A 23,767-nucleotide genomic window follows, 5' to 3' on the forward strand; every position below is an offset into this window, starting at 1 on the left:
ATTTTTGGTTGTTCTAGTGAAGTTTTCCATTTAATTCTAAAATCTTTTGCATAGCAGGTAATACCACTTTAAAAGAAGCAAGCATTTTTTATTAAAGTGAGACTCCTGCACAGGGGGAACAACATAGAAGCTGTGATCTGAGATGACAGTTGGTTTACTCTTATCATTTGATCACAAAATTTCTCTGCCATCTGTGGGAAGCCACACAGGCAAATGTGTCATCACATCTAATAATGAAAAGAAAAAACAGACAGAACGTGCTGGAGAAACAGACTGCTTTAATTACCCCCTCACAATGCTCCTTGAGAATCTGGAGAAAAAGCATTGTGCATGCAAGTTATTTATACAAAGAAGGTAGCCAGCACTGAAGATTTTTTTTTTTTTAATTAGGATGCATGCCCTTGCATTTTCGGCATGTCCAGTTGGGGTGGAAACAAAGGTATAGTAAAGGTTGTGGAAGAAATCTTATGAAAAACAGATCAGCTAAGAAAATAAATAGTATGATGATCATCTATAATTCACTATTTATGTGCTGGAATCTCAAAACTGTATTCTTCAAATTTGAATAGAACCTCTACTACAGCTCTACAGTGGGAATGTTGGAAGAGGCTGGAGGTACAAAACCAGTTCCAAGACACAAAGTCTTGACCTGCCTGACATCTAGAGGTGAAACAGTCACTGGCCCCCAAGACTTTTCATTTTCTTTTTCAAGCCCAAACCTCATGACCCATGATGTAAGTGTTCTTAACCTCTATACCACAGGTGTTCTCAGAAAGATATGAGAGCACTTCAGTCTTTTCCTTTATTCAAGCATAATATGAGTTTCATCTTGGGTAGCTAAAAGAGATGCGAATGGTACAGTGACTCATGACCTAACCCTCAACAGTGTAACTGCTACAGACTCAAGACAACTACAATCATTTTCCTCTCTTCACTCTGAGATCAGTACAAGTTATATAATTTCCCTATCTAAAAAAGAACCATTTTCTTATCACTTTCCATTCCATTTCTGTTCAATTTCCATTTTATTTCTGTTCTCATCTACCCCAGCTGTCTTAATACCTCCACTAACCACCAACTCCTACCTCCTACCAATCCAGTAGCTGCTACTGTCAGCAATAGGCCAATCTTCCCACAACCATCTCGCTAACTGACATTGGGACTGTAGTGTTGAAGTGCATGGGAAAAAGGAAACAGGAGCCTGAGGAAGTGACAGATGAATGGTCTGTAGACAAAGAAATAGATATTTGCAAGATATAAGACTTACAGTCAATGTATTATGGCATGGTTGCATCTGTGTGTCCTAAGACTTCATTTTCACACTGACTTGTGTTGGTCTCCCTCTGAAACTTTATTTAAACTTTATTTTTTCAATAAAACTACTTTTAAGCACCAGTTATATGCTATGTTCTAGCACACAAGAGAAAGAACAAAAATTTTAAAAGATCATTGACCACAGAAACTCACAGTCTAGTTACAAAGAATCAAAATTACAACACAGCCCTTTTCCTAGCTTTTTTTTTTTCCATTTGATATATTAGGAAAGTAATATGTAACATTGCAAAGCCCTGTAAAAATGTTAACATGTAAAAAATGTTGAAAATGGCATATGATATATAAATGTATCTAAGTAGAAAATGTTTTCCTCTAGACCAGTACATTAAAAAAAATTTATTATAAGATTATCTTATAATTTTTTTTCAAACTTATTTTTTGAATACCTGCTAAGAGTCAGGCACTGTCATAGACACTGTGAATATAATAGTGCATATGGTAGACAGGATCCACGCCCTCATGGATCCTACATTCTAGTGATAATAAATATATTCTTTTTGGAAATAACTATAGTATGTAAGAGAGTGAGAAGTCAAGTTCAAGAGAAACTACAACATGGAAGGAAGATGGGGCAAAGGGGTGTTAGGTAATGTCTTTCAGTTTAAAACTGAATGTGGCTGGGTGCAGTGGCTCACGCCTGTAATCCCAGCACTTTGGGAGGCCAAGGTGGGTGGATCACCTGAGGTCAGGAGTTTGAGACCAGCCTGGGCAACATGGTGAAACCCCACCTCTACTAAAAACACAAGAAGAATTAGCCAGGCATGGTGGTGCATGCCTGTAGTCCCAGCTAGTGGAGAGGCTGAGGCAGGAGAATCGCTTGAACCCAGGAGGCGGAGGTTGCAGTGAGCTGAGATCGTGCCACCATACTCCAGCCTGGGCAAGAGAGCAAGACTCTGTCTCAATCAATCGATCAATAAAACTGAGTGGCCAGGAAGGACTTCCTTGAAAATGTGACTTATATACAGACCTGAAGCAAATGATTCTGTGAATCATATGGACATCTGGGGAAAGAGTGTTCACAATATTCAAGCCAAGTACAGATAAATTTTGACTTGTTTTCCATTTAACACATGTCACGATTGTTTCATTTTATTTTAAATTTTATAAGAAAAGCATAATCTGTCAACACATGAATTTAATTATGACATGTTTGGTTTGGGGATTAAATATATATTAAAATGTAAATTAAAATACACATTAAGCACTATTTTAAAAAGCAAAAATTGTTTGCAGCATCTGATATTTGGTATTTTTGCATTCTGCACTTAAAAAAAAACAGGTTTCAGATTCTTATTTGCAAGTGCATTTCTGTAAGCAACAGCTTGTGAGGGGAAAATCTTAATCCCCAAAAAATAAAAATTCAAATTGGAAATAATCATCAATATGGCTTCTTTTTAAACTGGGTTTTGAAGCATTGGTTTTATCTTGAAGGTCAACATAAGACATTTGATCATGTGACTAACCACTCTCACGAAGTTCATACTGAGGTAAATTTAGAGACTTAGCATCATTTCTATGTCCCTATTAATTTATTGGATTATAAAATCAGGTTTCCTTGTATTTCACAGAGTTCATCAAGCCTATTATAGATTTAAATTAATCAATAGATTACCTATAATTTAAAAGCACGCACATGAGCCTAAGCTGTACAAAGGTCATTTACCACCACAAAGTGGGTAGCAGGGCTTAGCTGAATTAAAAAACCATTGGCATTACTGACTCCAGGTCATGGCTTCCTGACCTTCAATAACTGCCTCTCATGATCATCAATCTGCATTTGGAAACTCTCCAGTGAGTCTATTTTAAAGAGAAGAAAGGGTTTAATTATTTTACTGTGTGACACATTCAATAATTATCTTACCATTGTCTAGACACCATTACCGTATTTAACACTGAAGCACCTTTTGGAAAACTCAAGTTGGAAAATGCTGCAATTCAGCAACTTGATGGCAAAGCAAGAGTTACTGTGGAAGTTACTGCTGGACTCAACGGGGGCAGAGAGGAGGGACCCATATCCAGTGAAGCCTTCCAAGAGTCTGTCTAAAAGGTAAGTACGAAACAGGCCAGTTAAAGAAGAGGAAGGCACATCTACACAAAAAGCACAGAGCCATAAAGGGGCTCAGGGGGTTTAAGGAACAGTCTGTGGCTCAGCATGGCGAGTCCAGATGTGAATCAGGGAAGAAGATGGCAGATCCCCAAGATGAATAAGGGTTAGGGAAGAAGATGGCAGATCCCCAAGAACCTCGTATGCCAAGCAAAAATGTTTGGACTTTATCCAGAAGTGGTGGGGAGCCACCAAAAGGTTTCATTATGGCTATAAAGTATTTCAACTGATGTGTTAGAAAAATCACTGGGGCTACGAGGGTGAGGACTAGACACCAATATCTTGTTTTTATTCTAACATCTATGCAATATGATTTACAAGACTTAGGGAGATCTAGAGAGCCTTTGCTAAAATAAGGCTTTCCTTCTTTTTTTCTACCCTCCTGCATATTCCAGTTGGAAGAAAGCATTCTCTTTATGCATTCTTGCTTAAAAATCACTAAGATCACCAAAACAGGGCAATAAGTATTATCAGTTTTTAACATCTTTACGTATTATATCATTTTTCTCCTAAAGGGAAGCCAGTGATGTAGATGGGAAAAGGGACAGTTTGCAGAGGCATGCTAATGAGTAGACCATCCTGAAAGAATAGTCAGTTTTGTGTCATAAGGAGAAAACAGCAGGCCCACACTTCCTGAAAGATATCAGGAACTGTGAAGGGTCCAAAACTTTACCTTACATTCAAGATAACAAGTTAACCTGCTATAATTTCAAGGATGCAGGCAGGAGACAAAAGACTCCTGAGCCAGAGACAAAGGACATTTTACCCACTGCAATAGCAATAGCCACAGTATTATCACTTTCTTGTTTCTTTCCTTGACTCCCAGTTCCTACAGGACAACACAACAAGGACCAGGTAATACCTGCTGATGCAATGAGTTGAGTTGCAAGAGAGGAACCCTGAGTTTAGGAAACCTCCATCTTTTATAGTGGGCAGCAAACAAAGTGCCCAGTGTTTGCTCTAGAGGGAAACATTATCTCTGAACCCAAGGCACTTTACTACAAAGAGATGTCTGAAAAGATGGTCCAGAACAAAACTATCTTCCTAAAGACATGCAGAAAGGTTGGAGATCCATAAATTATCTCACAACAGGAGCTAACTGTGTGTCCTTAATCGAGTTATTTGTCTTTATTGAGCTTGTTTCCTTACTGATAAATTAAGGAGACCATTAATCAACTCATAGGACAGTCTGAAATAAAACATTATTTCAAACTCAAAACCAGCAAAGTGGTGAGCTTTTTACTTTTTGTATTACGTTAGAGCATTTTCTGATAACACTGCTAAAAATGTAAGTTTCTTCTCACCAAATATTGCACTAATAAGCCACAACCAATAAAAACATAGGTGATTCCAACCCAGAAAACTTAAATGTTAACCTCTGAAATTAAAAAGATATAGAAAGTTAATTAATTGTGTCTCTAACCTAACAATTGTACTTAGGGATTCCGTTTCTGTCTTTTTATTTTTTTATTTATTTATTTATTTATTTATTTATTTATTTATTATTATACTTTAAGTTCTAGGGTACATGTGCATAATGTGCAGGTTTGTTACATATGTATACTTGTGCCATGTTGCTGTGCTGCACCCATCAACTCGTCAGCACCCATCAACTCGTCATTTACATCAAGTATAACTCCCAATGCAACCCCTCCCCCCTCCCCCCTCCCTGTGATAGGCCTCGGTGTGTGATGTTCCCCTTTCCGAGTCCAAGTGATCTCATTGTTCAGTTCCCACCTATGAGTGAGAACATGCGGTGTTTGGTTTTCTGTTCTTGTGATAGTTTGCTAAGAATGATGGTTTCCAGCTGCATCCATGTCCCTACAAAGGACACAAACTCATCCTTTTTGATGGCTGCATAGTATTCCATGGTGTATATGTGCCACATTTTCTTAATCCAGTCTGTCACTGATGGACATTTGGGTTGATTCCAAGTCTTTGCTATTGTGAATAGTGCTGCAATAAACATACGTGTGCATGAGTCTTTATAGCAGCATGATTTATAATCCTTTGGGTATATACCCAGTAATGGGATGGCTGGGTCATATGGTACATCTAGTTCTAGATCCTTGAGGAATCGCCATACTGTTTTCCATAATGGTTGAACTAGTTTACAATCCCACCAACAGTGTAAAAGTGTTCCTATTTCTCCACATCCTCTCCAGCACCTGTTGTTTCCTGACTTTTTAATGATCGCCATTCTAACTGGTGTGAGATGGTATCTCATTGTGGTTTTGATTTGCATTTCTCTGATGGCTAGTGATGATGAGCATTTTTTCATGTGTCTGTTGGCTGTATGAATGTCTTCTTTTGAGAAATATCTGTTCATATCCTTTGCCCACTTTTTGATGGGGTTGTTTGTTTTTTTCTTGTAAATTTGTTTGAGTTCTTTGTAGGTTCTGGGTATTAGCCCTTTGTCAGATGAGTAGATGGCAAAAATTTTCTCCCATTCTGTAGGTTGCCTGTTCACTCTGATGGTAGTTTCTTTTGCTGTGCAGAAGCTCTTTAGTTTAATGAGATCCCATTTGTCAATTTTGGCTTTTGCTGCCGTTGCTTTTGGTGTTTTAGACGTGAAGTCTTTGCCCATGCCTATGTCCTGAATGGTACTACCTAGGTTTTCTTCTAGGATTTTTATGGTATTAGGTCTAACATTTAAGTCTCTAATCCATCTTGAATTAATTTTCGTATAAGGAGTAAGGAAAGGATCCAGTTTCAGCTTTCTACTTATGGCTAGCCAATTTTCCCAGCACCATTTATTAAATAGGGAATCCTTTCCCCATTTCTTGTTTCTCTCAGGTTTGTCAAAGATCAGATGGCTGTAGATGTGTGGTATTATTTCTGAGGACTCTGTTCTGTTCCATTGGTCTATATCTCTGTTTTGGTACCAGTACCATGCTGTTTTGGTTACTGTAGCCTTGTAGTATGGTTTGAAGTCAGGTAGCGTGATGCTAAATCCTTGTTCCTAAAATGTTCTTTGAGCCTGCTCATTTGTTTTCTCACTGGTTGCCTCATTAGGGAATTATTTAAAGATTTTACAGATGCTAACATATAAATTTGTATGAAAAGTTTGATTATAAGTTTCTTATGAGTATTAAATGAGGTGATATATAAACTATCTGGAGGTATCTAGAGAATAGTGAGCATTCAATAAATATTATTAGTTCTTTCCTATTATAATTTTAACATCCTACAACTTAGATGCCATAAATTATACCAACATTAACATTTTGTAATTAAAATCATAAAGCCCAATTTTTCTAAAAGTTTTAAAATAATGGCCATTTTCACCAGTTTTCATATATTTTCAGAATCAAGGTAATTGATTGCAATGACTCGTGAAAAATAATACTTTAAGGCCACCACTAGCTAAGACACATGTATAACTGGAGCATTAGTTTTAATTATCTCTGTCTTCACATTTCCTTGTCAGGAGGCTGGTATCTCTCTTTCCCAAGTCAGTCCATCTCTTTAGTTTCTGGGATGGGGACAGGAAGGTGTAACCTTGGAACTGGAAGGACACAATTTATAGGATAATCCCACTGAGGGCAAAAGAGGAAGGTAAACATGTCTGCTCCCTCCCCCTGGTTGTTTGGTGGGGGAAGAGGAGTGTACTAGTTTGTTTTCACACTGCTCATAAAGATATAACTGAGACTGGGTAACTCATAAAGAAAAAGAGGTTGAATGGACTCACAGTTCCACATGGCTGGGGAAGTCTCACAATCGTGGCGGCAGGCAAGAGAGAATGACAGTCAAGTGAAAATGGAAACCCCTTATAAAAACATCAGATCCCGTGAGACTTACTCACTACCACGAGAACAGCATGGGGGAAACTGCCCCCATGATTCAGTTATCATTCACCATGTCCCTCCCACAACATGTGGGGATTATGGGAGTTACAATTCAAGACGAGATTTAGGAGGGGACACAGACAAACCATATAAAGGAGTTACAGAGTTAAGAGTGGGAGGCAGTTGGATGCCTGTGTTGGTATCTGCGGTGCAGGGCTTGAAGCCTAGGCATCAAGAGGGGGCCAGCTGGATGGGTTGGAAGGGACATGGAGACCAGAGGGGCTCCTTTCTAGTTCCTTCTTTGTGGGGAACATTGGGATCAGAGAGGGTCCTAAGCTCATTTCAGAAGCCCCAACATACTTAAATGGGCATGGCTAGAAAAATTGAAGACTGAATTTACTAATCATTCTTTGCTTCCCATTTGTCTCAGGATTAAGGTAAAAGCTAAAGAGCCTATTCTTGAGCCTAGCACGGTCGGTGTAGGGTAGCCTCACAGCAGAGACTTTGGGGCGGTAGACATGAGCCAGGGGCAGAGGACAGATGTGGCAGTGACTCAGAGGAGTCTTCAAAACCCATGAACGCTAAGGGGAGGCCAAGTCATTAGGGCAGATCGTCCAGGGTCCAGAGACACTAAAAAATAATAGACTATGAATGAGTTTATCCACCATAGATGTCAACAACAGATATCAATAGGCTCCCTAGGATCAGAACTGACTGAGGCAAGCCGCAGTGGAGCTCCCTTCACATTGGTCACCATGCACTCCCTCCCAACTCCAGAAAGCCTGTGGCCCCTCCCATGCTTTGGCTGCCATCTTGGAAAGGAGGGCGAAAAAGTAAAGCAATCTCAAACTACAGCAGTTGTCCAAAAAATCGAGTTAAGGTCCCCAAAATAGATAAGATTATCTTGTCTTGCTTTGATTCAGATTAAACTAAGATTTTTTTTCTTCTTTACTAAAGATGTAGACACTTGATGAGAAACTGGTCTGGAGAAATCTAGGAACTACTTTGTCTTTGGACATCCATATTAGAGGATGGGTAAATGTGTAATCTCATTAAGTACTTTTTGAGCTTTTCAACAGTTTTAATCATTATTGGGAAAGAAATCAGAGAAATCTCTAAAGCAACAAAGAATTATTGAGGTTTCTGTTTGTTTGGGGATTTTAAGCTCCAGTACTGTGGTATTTTTTGATAAATCATCAGCCCTAATAGCTTTGTAGTACAGTTATCAAATTAAATAAAAAGGGATGTAAGTAGTCATACAAATTGATCGCCTTTTTAAAAAAATGCCACCAAAGCTTTGAAGGGTGGAGAATAACCCAGTTGAAAATCTACAAGCAATGCTGCCCACACCCCGAATAGACTGGTAAAAAAGCCTTCATCCCGTCAGTCACCGACATCAACCTCATCCAAATCAGATACCTAAAAACCGCACCCGACTTACGTGTCATGCAAAGCATTGCTCTTGGAAAAATGGAAAGGTATGTCGTGATTTCGAACCCGGTCATTTGAAAACTTCATTATAAGGTAAAATACGCAGAAGCTTTAGGAAAGGTATAAAAATGTCATGCAAATAGGGTACTGGGCTGGGGAAGAGCTGAGATCAAAAAAAATTTTCTCATAAAGTGTGCCACTATATTTTCATGAACTGAGAGGCAGAGAGATTGTGACAGTGAAGGCACAGGGCCTGAAGCCACACAGCTGGTCTAGAATCCAGCTCTCCCTCTTCCTGACCTTCAGAAAGTCACTCATCCTCTTAGTGAATGTCCAGAATTTCTCATTTGTAAATAGGGACAATATTAGTACTGACTTCACTGGTTGCTGTAAGAACCAAGTGTTAAGATGTATCAAATGCTCAGAAGACTGCCTAGCATGTACTTATGTAAGTTTCAGCTGTCATTATCCTTCTTTTATTAATATTTTTAGGCCAGGTGCAGTAGTAATTCCAGCACTTTGGGAGGCCGAGGCGGGTAGACTGCTTGAGCTCAGGAGTTCGAGACCAGCCTGGTCGTCATGGCAAAATCCTGTCTCTACAAAAAATACAAAAAATTAGCTGAGTGTTATGGCATGTGTCTGTGGTCCCAGCTACTTGGGAGGCTGAGGAGGGACGATTGCTTGAGCCCGAGAGACAGAGGTTGCAGTGAGATGAGATCACACCACTGCACTCCAGCCTGGGTGACAGAGTGAGACCCCATCTCAAAAAATAAAACAAAATAAAGAAAAAATAAAGAAGAAAAAGAAGAAGGTGGAGTTGCAACAGGGAAATGCTATATCTGAAACATGGGTCACTATTAATTTTTTAAAATATATAAATAAAAAATAGTATTTTACAATGACACCACAGCTAGTATGTGTGAGTCACAGGTGCCTGCCCTCACAGAGTTCTCAATCTAATAACTGGCATGAATTAGACGGAACATCCTTCAGTGTTTTCCAGCTACCAGATAGATAGGTTGTAATGTGAATATGAATTAATGTTTTAAATCTAAATTGTAACACATGTTGAGAAAATTGAAAAATACTAGGTTGCCTTCATACTGTCTTCTGAGAAGCCCCAAGGTGTGATCAGTGATTTCTCTAAGGGAAGAGGTGAAAGGAATTAGAGAAAGAGGAGAGAAAGAAAAGATGGGAACGCTTAGTATGTCTTTTCAAAGATCAATGTCTTTTCAAAGATTGGCAATAAGCAAATAAGATGCTGTGTGGAGAAGCTTGCAAATGGCAAGCTCTGTAGCTGTCTAAAGTGCTTGGAAAATTGAGAATCTCAAGCAGGTTAAGAATTATCCTTTTTTAGAAGACGTGGAAAAAGTGGAAAAAATCGTTTTCCTTTTGCTCTTGTTATCAACACAATTAGCAAACCATTTAGAACTTTACCAAACTATTTAGAGCTTAAGAGAAACAAGAAGAAGTTCAAACTGGTCCATCTTTATATTACGACAAACTCTTGAGGTCACATTTATTTATACTTGATGCAACAGCTATGGTTCCTGAAATACATCTTCTGAGAGCTAGAATGTAATATTCTTCCAGAATGATCAAGTAACAGTGGTCTTCTCCTGATTCACTTAAGGAAAAAGATGTAACAAATTTGTGCATAGAATTCTCTCATTTAAATTCTTCTTCCATACATTTTCTTTAGCGTTTGGTGCTTTTGACTGTTCATCTGATAACAAGTGGCAATGCAATTAAATCATTCAATAAGTGAGTGAAAAAGTTGATGAAAAACCTGAAAACTGACCGGGCTCAGCTTGTTCATGTTTGTGGACACATGGCCTGTGATTTTACAGAGCACACATGTTATATAGTTCTATTTCTGTGTCCCACTTGTCCACTTGGTATAACTGCACATGCCGGTATTTCATAGGGTCGCACCTCCCATAACTTTCAGGAGCCCAGACATATGAATGAGTCTGAAGCCACGATTGTATATGCTCTTGGTGCTTTAATACAATCTGAGAACCTATGTTTCCATGCCCAAGGGCTCTCCTGCCAATTTTGCAGCCTATTTGAGAAACTGCAGGATGATAAGCAACCATTAGCATCAGCTGTGCTATTTGTGATCCAAAGAGACTCATCCACCGGGAACAGGACCGAGAACATTGTATCCCAGAACATTGCATCCTTGGTCTCAAAATGAACAGCAGCTTGATTTGATTGCAAAGCACAGTGGGAGAATTTGGAAAAGCATATTGTAGCTTGAATTCCATGGGGTCTGTCCACCTTCCTAAAACCCTTTTTAATTATTAGGAAGGCGTTACCGGAGTTGGAGTGATCGTGCAGTATATGGCACGTCAAACAAGAAAGCTTAGCTTCCGCATCTACATGGTGACCTTGGGGAAATTATTAAACCACGCTCAGTGAAATGCAAGGGGAAGCTGATAATGATGCCTGTCCCACACATACTGTACAGGGATTTGGAGGAGGAGAAGGAAGTAATTTCTGTACTAAAAATCTCCAGCCTCAACAGCTTGGGACAACAAAACAAGATTATACTTGCTAATTTCCAGAAATTTGCCTGCCTCAAAGAGGCCTCCCAGTTTCTAGGGCGTTTCCCAGGAATCTTCCTCTAAAACTGCATGCTACTGATAACACAAAAGCAGAACCAAGACCAAGCTCAGGCTTTGCCAAGACTTTATGATATTCAAAATAACTTAAGAGTGAGAACCAGCTACCTCAAAGAGCCTGTAAACCCAAACTGACTTTGGGTGTTGTTTGGCTCTCACTTTTTGATTCCAACCATTCCTCACTTTCTGCCTTCTTCTTAACTCAGACTTACTGAGGGCTGTTATGTTGCCAATGTGTAACCTATTTCTCAACTTTTCAACACCTTGGTGTGGTGGCTCTGCCTGCAGTCCCAGCACTTTGGGAGGCTGAGGCAGGAGGATCACTTAAAGCCAGGAGTTTGAGACCAGCCTAGGCAATATAGTGAGACTCTGCCTGTACAAAAAAATTAAAAATGAAAAAATTAACCGTGATTAGTGGTGTGCTCCTGTGGTCCCAGCTACTTAGGAGGCTAAGGTGGGAGGATCACCTTAGCCTGAAAGGTCGAGGCTGCCATGAGACATGATGGTGCCACTGCACTCCAGCCAGAATGACAGAGTGACACTGCCAAAAAAAAGAAAAAAAAAAAGTGTGCACCAGGAAGACAAAATAGAATGCCTTATTCATTTTATTCATTAATGCATGTTGAAATATATCTACATATATACACAGAATTGTAGGCCTGTAACGATTTCTTTTTTTTTTTTTTTTTTTTTTTTTTTTTTTTTTTTTTTTTTTTCAGACGGAGTCTCGCTCTGTCTCCCAGGCTGGAGTGCAGTGGCTGGATCTTAACTCACTGCAAGCTCCGCCTCCCAGGTTTACGCCATTCTCCTGCCTCAGCCTCCCGAGTAGCTGGGACTACAGGCGCCTGCCACCTCACCCGGCTAGTTTTTTTGTATTTTTTTAGTAGAGACGGGGTTTCACCATGTTAGCCTGGATGGTCTCGATCTCCTGACCTCATGATCTGCCCAACTCGACCTCCCAAAGTGCTGGGATTACAGGCTTGAGCCACCGTGCCCGGCCAGCCTGTATCTATTTCTAAGCCATATCCTATATATGATGTGGTTTCAACATTCCAGAAACCTAGGAGAAGTCCACAATCCTGCTTAGCCTTGTCATCAGTTTCTGACCTTGAACAGTCTTTCAAAGAATATAGCCATGAGAAGGTCAACTAGAGCATCTAAAGAAGCCAAAGTTATCTGAATCTCAAGTCTATGGCTAATTTACTTCAAGCCTGATCTTCAGAGAAAGATACGAGAATAAGGAAAGATTTCTAATGTGTTATTCCATTGCATTTTATCAGTTTGTACCTTTTTCTCTTGTTTCTCATCTGTCTTACTCACTTGGGTATATAAGCTGTGTGAGAACAGAAAATATAACCATTTTAGGCCAGGCATGGTGGCTCACACCTGTAATGCCAGCACTTTTGGTGGCCAAGGCAGGTCGATCACTTGAGGTCAGGAGTTCAAGACCAGCCTGGCCAACATGGCAAAACCTCATCTCTACTAAAACTACAAAAATTACCTGGGCATCATGGCACACACCTGTAATCCCAGCTACTCAGGGGCTGAGGCAGGAGAACTGCTTGAACTCGGGATATGGAGGTTGCAGTGAGTCGAGATCATGCCACTGCACTCCAGCCTACATGACAAAGTGAGACTCAGTCTTAATTTTTTTTAAAAAAAAAAAAAAGAAAAAATATAACTATTTTGCTCATTAATCTGTACCCAGAAATTAGGTCTAGCCCATAGTGGGCAGTCAGACAATATTACTAAAATGACTGACTGGTCTGGGGGAGAAGTGAATAGAAAGAAAAATTAGTCCACTGTGTCCCCAGTGTTTGGCTATGTCCCCAGCCAAATCTCATCTTGAATTGTAGTTCCCATAATCCCCACATGTTGTGGGAGGGACGTGGTAGGAGGTAATTTAACCATGGGGTGGTTACCCTAATGATGTTCTTGTGATAGTGAGTTCTCACGAGATCTGATCTTTTGCTCAGCACTTCTGCTTGCTGCCACCATGAGAAGAAGAGCATGTTTGTTTCCCCTTCTGCTATGATTGTAAGTTTCCTGAGGCCTCCTCAGCTGTGCTGAACTGTGAGTCAATTAATCCTCTTTCCTTTATAAATTACCAAGTCTCAAATATGTCTTTATTAGCAGCGTGAGAACAGACTAACACATCCACCTATGGAATAAGAGGGAGATGAGTAAACTAGCTGGGAGGTTAGTGAGCACAAATGCAGGAACCCATTCTGTGACATGTCTACTTGAGTAGCAAGATAATGCTGGGAGGGTGGAGGAAGAAGAACTTGGGCCTGGGGAACGTTCCCACTGATGGCTGGGCACAGTGGCTCACATCTGCAATCCCTATACTATGGGAGGCTGAGGCAGGAGTATGGACTGAGGCCAGGAGTTTGAGACCAGCCTGGGCAGCATACAGTGAGACCCTTGTCTCTACAAAAAAAAAAAAAAAATTAAAAATTAGTCAGACATGGTGGCATGCACCTGTAGTCCTAGCTACTTAGGAGACTGAGGCAGGAGGATCCCTTGAGCCCAGGAGGTTGAGGCTGTAGTGAACTAGAGTCACACACCACTACACTCCAACCAGGGGTGAGGCTCTGTCTCAAAAATGCTTTTTTTTTTTTTTTAAATTTTTAAAAAGAGAGAAAATTTGGGCATTTTCTAGGTAAATAGTAAGGAGATAAGCTTAGTGACTTTCCTGCCCTCACAAAACCAGTTAGCAGGCAATGTAGAGAAGAATGCGGACCACCTAAATCCTGGTTAAGTGCCTTTTTCTCAGAAGCAGGGGCTGCTAAGGAAGAGATGTGAAGGTCAAGGCAGCTCTGAGCTCCTGACAGCCACCCCTCTAGCCTTCTCCTGCCTCCTATAGAGAGATGCTATGGGCTCTTGGTCCAGAGACTCAAATTCAAGGAAAAGAGGAAGGAACATTTGCAGTGTTGATCCCTGAGATGAACAAAGATCAGAGATAAGGGAAGAGGGTCATGGGGGCTGGGTGAGAAGTAATGTGGAGAGGGTGTGATGCTGGCGAGTTGGAAGGGACAGTGGTGGGGGAAGGTTCTGGGCTTCAGGAAAGAGCAACTGTGCCGCGTTGTCAGTGTGGCAGCTGGAGAGTGTGGGAGGACTGTAGGGAGACCACGGAGGGGGAGTTGTAGCAACCACAGAAGCACTGGGAAGCTGTTGCCTGCTATCCAGCAAGGCCATGAGGCCCTGGGCGCTCCAGCCAGTCCCTGATCATGAGTTTGTGGCTTGTTAGGCCCTGGCGGCAATGTCTCATGATCCTGCTGATGTTTCTGCCTTCTCTCCAGCCAACAGCCAGCCCCTCTCAGGGGCTTCTCACTCCACTCCATCAGAAGCATTACCTCAAGCACCCATTTACATGATCTCCTTTTTAATTCCCAAAGTTCAAAATGTCCACTTCTGTGTCTTCTGCCGCTCTAACAGTTGCTGCTTACCCTAAAGTCAGCAAATTGCAATGATAAGAACAGAATTTTTCTTATGCTTAAAAAAAAAAACTTAAATAAAGTCTATAAAATATAAGGGTGAGAGAAGGTGGCATTTCCAGGGACTTACATAATAGGTGTCCTATGACAGATTGATCCCCTAATCTATCCTGGAAGCTACAAATTCTACTTGCAAAGTGATTTGTAACCACCTTTGCACACCTGAAGATGACAGTCTGGAAATGCAGCTGAATTTTGTGGTTATCCAGAGGTCACAAATAAGCTGTTTTTGTGCATGCGGCTGTATCCTTTGGCGTTTGCTCTATTTTGTAAACTGTGTCAGTATGATCACTTGTAGCATCTTGGAATTATCTGGCAATATTTTTCAGAGCAACCTCAGAATGCTTTTCACAAATGTATTCCCTTATTCTTTGAGGACTTTCGTTGAGAAGACTCTTAGAGGCTGGAATAAAATAAAAAAATCCATTCTTTTCTTCAAAGTACTTCCTAGTTCCAGGAGATTCTCTTTGCACGTATACAGACTGTCCTTCCCTTCCGGTAGACGCTATCTCTGTGGTTTCCTCTCTGCACCCGCTATTCTGAGCTCATTTCCTCCCGGGACTGTCCCTTCCCGGGACTGCCCTTTCCTGGCTCCTTGGATCTGTCACTCCTTGGCCACACTTCTATTCTTTCCCTTTGCTTGAACAGTATCAGATGGGGAAGATTGGTTTCTTTTATGTTGTTGTTTATTTGTTGATTCAAGGTCTCACTCTGTCACCCAGGCTGGAGTGCAGTGGCACTATCATGGCTCACTACAGCCTCTACCTCCTGGGTTCAAGAGGCCCTCCCACCTCAGCCTCCCAAGCAGCTAGGATCACAGGCATGCACTGCCACGCCTGGCTAATTTTTGTATTTTCTTGTAGAGACGGGGTTTCGCTGTGCTGCCCAGGCAAACCCCTCAGCTCAAGCGATTTACCCACCTCAGCCTCCGCAAGTGCTAGGATTACAGGTATGAGCCACTGCACGTGGCCCAGATGGGGAAGACTTCATCAAATATTCTCTTCTCTGTTTTTTCTCCTCGACTTCCTGAAAACTAAAACGTGAAAACTGTAAGTCCAAAGTGAAATTCCAGACTAATTTTTCAGAGCTCCCAGTCACTAGGAGACAGCTGCTTCAACATTTTAAATGTATTACCTTATTTCAGAAAAGCAAACATTATAACTTTAAGCAGGAACACCACAGAGTTGCTTGGCATCATTTTAAAAATCTGATTTAAAACTACTTGATGAGCCAAATGTTGTGTTACGTGGACTTAGGTTCTTTCTTTTTTATGCTCAATCCTCAATATTCAGTGAGAATCCATGAAAAGAAGATAAATGAGGACATGTCTTTGAGAAAATACAACATGTAAAGACAGGAAAATGTAAAATATAAAGACTGAGGCGGGACCATATAGAAGGTCAGGAGGACAGACAGAGGATGTGGTTTCCAGGTAGAATTCCTTACTCAACATCACATGCAAATACTAACTCAAAGATCTAAATGATAGAGCTAACTGTATTAGTCCGTTTTCACACTGCTGATAAAGACATACCCAAGACTGGGTAATTTATAAAGAAAAAGAGGTTTAATGGACTCACAGTTCCACGTGGCTAGGGAAGTCTCATAATCATAGTGGAAGGCAAAAGGCCTGTCTTACATGGCAGCAGGCAAGAGAGAAAATGAAAGCCAAGCAAAAGGGGTTTAACCTTGTATAATCATCAGCTCTTATGAGACTTATTCACTACCACGAGAACAGTATGGGGGAAACCACTCCCGTAATTCAGTTATCTCCCACCAGGTCCCTCCCACAACACATGGGAATTATGGGAGCTACAATTCAAGATGACATTTGGGTGGGGACACAGCCAAACCATATCACTAACACTATAAATCTCTTAGAAGAAAACATAAATGTTTCTGAGAGTAAGCAATGCTTTCCAGATATGGCGCCAAAACACATGCAATTAAAGAAAAATAGATAAGTTGGATGTCATCAGAATTAACAGTTTTGTAATTCAAAGGATACCACCAAGAACGTGAAAGGCAACCCAGAGGATGAGAAAAATCTCTTGGACATCTTATTTTTGATAAGGGACAGGTATATAGATTATATAAAGAATTCCTACAACTCAACAGTAAAAACACGAATAACCCAACTTAAGAATGAATAAAAATCTGAATAGACATTTCTTCAAAGAAGTTTTACAAATGGCCAATAAGCACATAAAAGATGCCCAACATCATGAGTCATTAGGGAAATGCAAATCAAAACCTAAACAAGATGTGATTCCACATCTATTAGGATGACTCAAATCAAAAAGCCAAATAATAATGAGTGTAGGCAAGGCTGTGGAGAAATCAGAACCCACAAACACTGCTCATGGAAGTGTAAAATAGTGCAGCCACTTTGGAAAACATTGTATAGAGTTCTTCAAATGGTTAAACAGAGTTACCATATGAACTGACAATTTCACTCCTAGGTACGTACCCAAAAAAGATAAAAACACATGTGCATACAAAAACTTGTGAACAAATATATATGGTAGAATTATTCATAGTAGCAAATAAGTAGAAACAACACAAATATTCACCAACGAATAAATGGACAAATAAAACATGGTATAACAATACAATGGAATACTATTTGACAATAAGGAGTGAAGTACTGACACATGCCACACCATGGATAAACCCTGAAAACATTACGCTAAGTGAAAGAAGCCAGTCACAAGGATCACATATTAGCTCATTTGTGTGAAATATTCACAATAGGTAAATCCATAGAGACAGAGAGTAGGCTGATGGCTGCGTGGGACTGACAGTCTTGACAATAGTGGGGAGAGACTGCTAATGGGTATGGATGGTGAAAAACGTACTAAATTGATTGTAGTCATATTTGCAAAATTCTGGATAGGCTAAAGACTATTGTATTTTATACTTTAAATGGGTCAATTTTAAGATAGGCGAATTATATCTTAATAAAACTGTTATAGAAGAAAGAATAGTGGAATCATCAGGCAAGTTAGAGTTTGCTGCAAAGACTAGGAAGTTAAACATTAAAAACTGCCCATTGAACTTCATGCACAGATCTCAGTGGTGACCTCACTGAGAGCTATTTTGATTGATAAAGTGGTGGGGATGTAGAAGCCAGTTTGGAGTAGAATAAGTAGTTAGTGGGAGGTTTCAAAAAAAAAGGGTGGAGAAAGCAACAAATTAGGAAACATTTTCATTCAAGAAATTTGGCTGTGAAAAAGAAAAAGAATATTAGCTGGATGAGATAAGAGGTCAATGAGAACAAAAGAAGAGGCCTGAGCATGTTTAATAAATGCGGCTGGGCATGTTGGCTCACACCTGGAATTCCAGCACTTGGGGAGGCCAAGACAAGTAGACTGCTTAAGCCCAGGGGTTCGAGACCAACCTAAGCAACATGGCGAGTAAAACAATAAAAAAAAAACGTAAATAATGAATGCTGCAGATTGAGGGAGCAAGTTGATCAGAGAAATGTAACAGCATTATTAAGCAATATGAGGGACATGTTTTAAGAAGCATGAATTTTAATGATACTTAATTTGCCATTTGTTCCAACCTTCTCCAGCATGGCTCAGCCGCCCATATATAGGTGAGAGTGCAGAGGGAGTAAAAGTCTTACAAGATAAATGGCATAAAAGAAAGTCATGGAATTTATTTACACGATTGTTATGAGAAGAGGGGAAGGGGAAAGAAAGAAAAAAAAACTGCTAGACTGTGAGAGAATAAAGTTCTCAATGGATTCTGAGATAAATGTTCTCTCACTCCATAGCATTTATCATTTATTTATTTACTTTTAATTTTTTTTTTTTTTAAGAAAACATGATCTCGCCATTTTGTTCAGGCTGGTTTCAAACTTCTGAGCTCAGGCAATCTGCTGCCTTAGCCTCCCAAAGTGCTGGAATTCCAGGTGTGAGCCAGACTGGGAGACAATAAAGTTCTCAGTGGATTCAAGTGGAGGAGATTGAAAAAGAGTCATTGCAGGAGTAGTTGAACAAGTAGGCTAGAAGAAGAGGGGACTGAAACGCGAAGTAGAATGCTTAAAATTAATGACTGTAGAGGTGGAGCAGTTTCAGATGATAGAGAGCACATGTCACTGAGTTGGGGTGGGTGACTGCACAAAAGGGGAATCCACTGGAAATTTAAATGATTAGGAGTAGGAACTTGTAATGTTGGAAGGGCCATTCACATGTTGGATTCACTCAGGATAGCTGTGGTGTTTGGATGGAAAAGAATGACTGCAAATCAATGGGCAGAGTCTCAGGTGACTGACAGAGAGTAGGGGTTGGTGCATGACAGTGACTGAGGAAGCGAGGGTGGTAGAGTAAACCATCATGAGCTCCAAAGTGGCAGGAATTTTTTTGTTTGCTTTCTTACTAAACAGAGTGGTCAAGGAGAAGAAATCAACAGGAAATGTAATCTACCTCCAGAACTCAGGATCTCAGGTAGCCTTAAGGATATCAAAAACAACCAAATATGGATTGGCAGAAGCATCTTCACCGCCATCTTCAGATATAACTAATGCAGCTGTTGAATTTGGCTCAATATCCACCTATAGTTAGCACATTGCCCATTACAGATTTTTGCTGCCTTTTCTTGACTCCTTTTCATTTTTACATCCACCTATTCCCTACAAAAATTACAACTATAGTGTTGTAAAGACAGATAATCAGCATTTTTGTTTTCTTGTGTATGTTGTCCAGATAGTACAGTTATGAATGGATTTGATGTGCTGGATAATGGTCCACTAGGTCTAAAAATGAAAGTCTAGACCCTTAGTCAAAAATAACTTGGATCTATGTGGTACTTTCTAAGAAAAGAGGAATTATAAGAAAAAGAATATTGCTTTAATGTGCTGTGTGTAAGTAAATTTTTTTCTTAACCTATTCTGTCCACTATTTACTACTTAGCTGCATTCCTAAAACATAAATTTCATAAGGGCAGGGGTCTTTGTCCATTTTGCTCATTCATGTGTTAGGAATACTAAAAAGAGTGTCTAACAGGGTAGTCACATAATAAATAGCTGTTGCATGAACAAATGAGCTCTTATCAGCCAGTATTTTGTTGAGTTCCTAACATTAGCAGTACACTGGCACAGTCCCGAGTGAATTTAAAGACAGAATTTTCACAAATAGAAGCATGTTAGAAGAATCATGTAACAATGAGACAATCTACATTCTATGAAAGCAGAACACAACCTACCAGAGGGAATGAGAAAAAGGTAGGGGTGGAACCCAGCCCAGGGATCTTTTGCCAAGAGGAGAAAAATAAATAAATAAAGGCCAGAGAAGAAAATGCAGCAGGTGCGCACAGATTTGATACCTGGTCGACCGCAGTAGTTCCCAAAGTGCCACATTCCAATAGGCTTTTGGAGAATTGTGGTCAAATACATCTGTGAAATGATCAGCTAAACAAAGTTTAAAACGTCCCTTTTTACTACACCACGTTTTGACCCTTTGCCAAAGGGTTTTGTAACTTTCCAACAGGGGTCTTTGATGACAGAATTATATGTTCATATGTATGTGTGTGTATAATTTTTTTTTTTTTGAGATGGAGTCTTGCTCTGTCACCCAGGTTGGAGTGCAGTGGCACAATCTTGGGTCACTGCAACTTCCACCTCCCAGGTTCAAGCAATTCTCCTGCCTCAGCCTCCCATGTAGCTGGGATTACAGGCATGCACCATCATACCTGGCTAATTTTTTTTTTAAGTAAATACAAGGTTTAACCATGTTGGCCAGGCTGGTCTTGAACTCCTGACCTCAAGTGATCCACCGACCTCAGCCTCCCAAAGCGCTGGGATTACAGGCGTGAGGCACCGCGCCCAGCCGATGTGTATAGAATTTCAATGGACATGTCTAACATGAAACATATCATGGAAAAAATGTTAATCCAAACACAGCATTGTAATAGGGTGCTCTGAGGCTAGACCTCAGCTGCACTGAACGACTGGCAGCTCTGAAGCTGGAAGATGTCTCTGGGTCACTTTCTTCTGGGTCATCTTGACTGACAAGTGCATGTGAAAATGCTTAAGTGTCTACTCCCATTGATCTCAGAGCAGAAGAATGACACAAGATTCAAACAGGTTTGTCAAGGATTTCAATTATTATGGGCCGGTGCTTCTCTGCAAAAATTATATTCATGAATGTTTTGGGATTCCTCCAGGAGAACCTAGCTACGGGGAGTTGCAGGGATGTGGGAATTCAAAGAAAGAAGACATGATATAGAGAATTCTGGAGGAGATAAGCGGACCCTAGCAAAATGGCCATGGATTAGGGTTATGAAGAAAAATAACCGATAACAAGCCTAAGCAATAGGAGAGGCCAAGGAATTTTAAGATCAGAAAATTTTAATTCTAAGAGCAGATATCAAGTTGTAAATTTTACTCTCTTTGCGGTAATTTCTAGAAATGAGTATCTCTTCTTAGTTAAGTTTGTGAAAGATGACAGCTTTGAGATACCCACGGCTGATAATCTTAGAAAGAAAACCAGCTGATAGATGAAGAACCTGGTTCCTCCCAACCATCACACTTGTAACACTAACTTGCCTGTGTAATTGAGGTGATGTAATGAAGGGAAATCTAAGGGTACTCTGAATCACCCCCAAAACCACAGGCCGATTTTCTCTAGGAACTTCTCTTGCACTGTTAGCTAGATTCTTCTGTAAGGATTAAGTGAATATAAACACCTACATGGCACTAAAGCATAAGTAATCTGTCAACAATTTAGGCAAACAATGAGATACAGTGCACGGTACTCTGGGTAGAACTACTCATGATTAAGAGAGAGTGTACCTGAAAAAAATTTACACCAATACCAGCTAATGCAATAGGTTGCAAAAATGTGTTAAATTTCTCATCCCAACCTCAAAGAAATAACTGAAAATAAACAGGAAATTCAAAAGAAAAGATGGTATTAAAATTCAGAGAACAAAATTATTTATCACTTGTAGTTGACCTTTTAAAATTTTTTTTTTTTTAGTTTTGTAGAGAAAGGATCTTGCTGTGTTGCCCAACCTGGTCTCAACCCCCTGGCCTCAAGTGATCCTTCTGCCTCAGCCTCCTGAGTCCCTAGGGCTACAAGCATGAACCACTGCATCTGTCTCATGCACTAACCTTTCTTAGTGCAGAGATTTTCTTTGTTGGTTGCTGTATATACCAGCACCCGTATTAACACCTGCCCAAAGTAGGTGATCAATAATTATTAGTTGAATGAATGAATGAAGGTGAAATTATTACTGAGCATCTGCTACATATTAGGAGCTGCATAAATCACAGTGCCTATGGAAAGGTTGCTATTATCCCTGTTTTGCAGATGAGGAAACGTGACTTACAGAAGTAACTTTCCTAAATTCAAAACCTGGTAGGTGGCAAAGACAAATCCAGAATCCAGGTATGACCTAAATGCTTATGCTCTTTCCACCTCATTCCTATCAGACCCAATGTTTTTTTCTATAATAAATATTTTAATGTGTCCTTTACTGTCGTGACATCAATTCAGAGAACATATCTTTGCATACATAAGTTCAGAAAAATCAATGCAGTGTCCTTACTGTAAAATAAAACATAAAAGGAATGTAACTTAAGACAATGAATACTCAGGTATGATCACAGCAGAAGACAATGAAACAGATCCTCGCCCTCATCCATAGAATCTTCCTGACTGTAGATCTGAAATGCAGAATGATAGAAGTGATAGGTATTGGGTATTCAAACACCTGAGTGCACTGCCGTTGACTTGGTAACATTCCAAACAAAACAATATGCAATTTTCTTCATGTATGCTGTAGTTGAACTTCTGGAAAAGTCATTGTATATTAAAACAAAGTAAAAATACTGGACACAGAATACTACTTAAAAAAAAAAAATACAGTAAGGTCTCACCATGTGGGCCAGGTTGGTCTTGAACTCCTGGACTCAAGCGATCCTTCCACCTCGGCCTCCCAAAGTGCTGGGATTACAGGCGTGAGCCACTACGTGCCTGGCCACAGAATATTTCTTTGTTGAACAGAACTAGCTCCTACCCACTCAATGCCAGAAGTGCCTGCTAGTCTGGTGAACAAAAAAATCTTCACACATTTTTACAATTCCACAGAGGAGACAGTGCCACCTTCTGCCTCACTGGTCTTCAAGAGCAATGAGAGGCCAAAGGAAGAGACTAAATACTTCTATTTGTACAAACTTACAAAGTACATGAGAAACTGTATAATATGTCTATAATGCGTAATGACCAAGCCATGATGTTTAGGGTGTCCAACATCCGGGACAATACATTTTTCTTAAGCATAGTCATCCTACTCTGCTATTGAACAGTGACTTTATTCCTTCTATCTTACTGTATGTTTGTACCCTTAACCAGCTTCTCTTCATCCTCCACCTCCTCCCCACTCACCTCTCTCAGCCTCTCTTTCCACTCTCTACCTCCAGGTGATCAAATTCATTAGCTGCCACATATAATTGAGAACAGGCAATATTTGTCTTTCCGCACCTGGTTGATTTAACTTAAAATAATGACCTCCAATTCCATCTATGTCGCTGCAAATGATATGATTTTATTCTTGTTTTATGGCTGAATACTCCATTGTGTATGTATGTGAATACTATTACATATATTACATATATGTATACATACATATATGCACACATATATGTCACATTTTCTTTATCAGTTCATCCATTCATGAACACTTAGATTGATTCTGTATCTTGTCTATTGTGAATAGTGCTGCAATAAACATGTGAGGATGGGTATCCTTTGACACATTGATTTCTTTTCTTTTGTGTAGATAGCCAATAATGGAATTGCTGGATGGAATGGTGATTCAACTTTTAGTTTTCTGAGAAAGTTTCAGACTGTTTTCCCTTTGTGGCTGGACTCATTGTATATACGAGTTCCCTTTTCTCTGCAAAAAGGAAGAGACTTTAATTCAAACTGCTCATCTGGGGTTGAGAGATCAGCAAAGGCTCCATAGTGAAGGCAA

This window comes from Macaca thibetana, chromosome 9 (genome assembly GCF_024542745.1).
Source record: "Macaca thibetana thibetana isolate TM-01 chromosome 9, ASM2454274v1, whole genome shotgun sequence".
NCBI lineage: Eukaryota > Metazoa > Chordata > Mammalia > Primates > Cercopithecidae > Macaca > Macaca thibetana.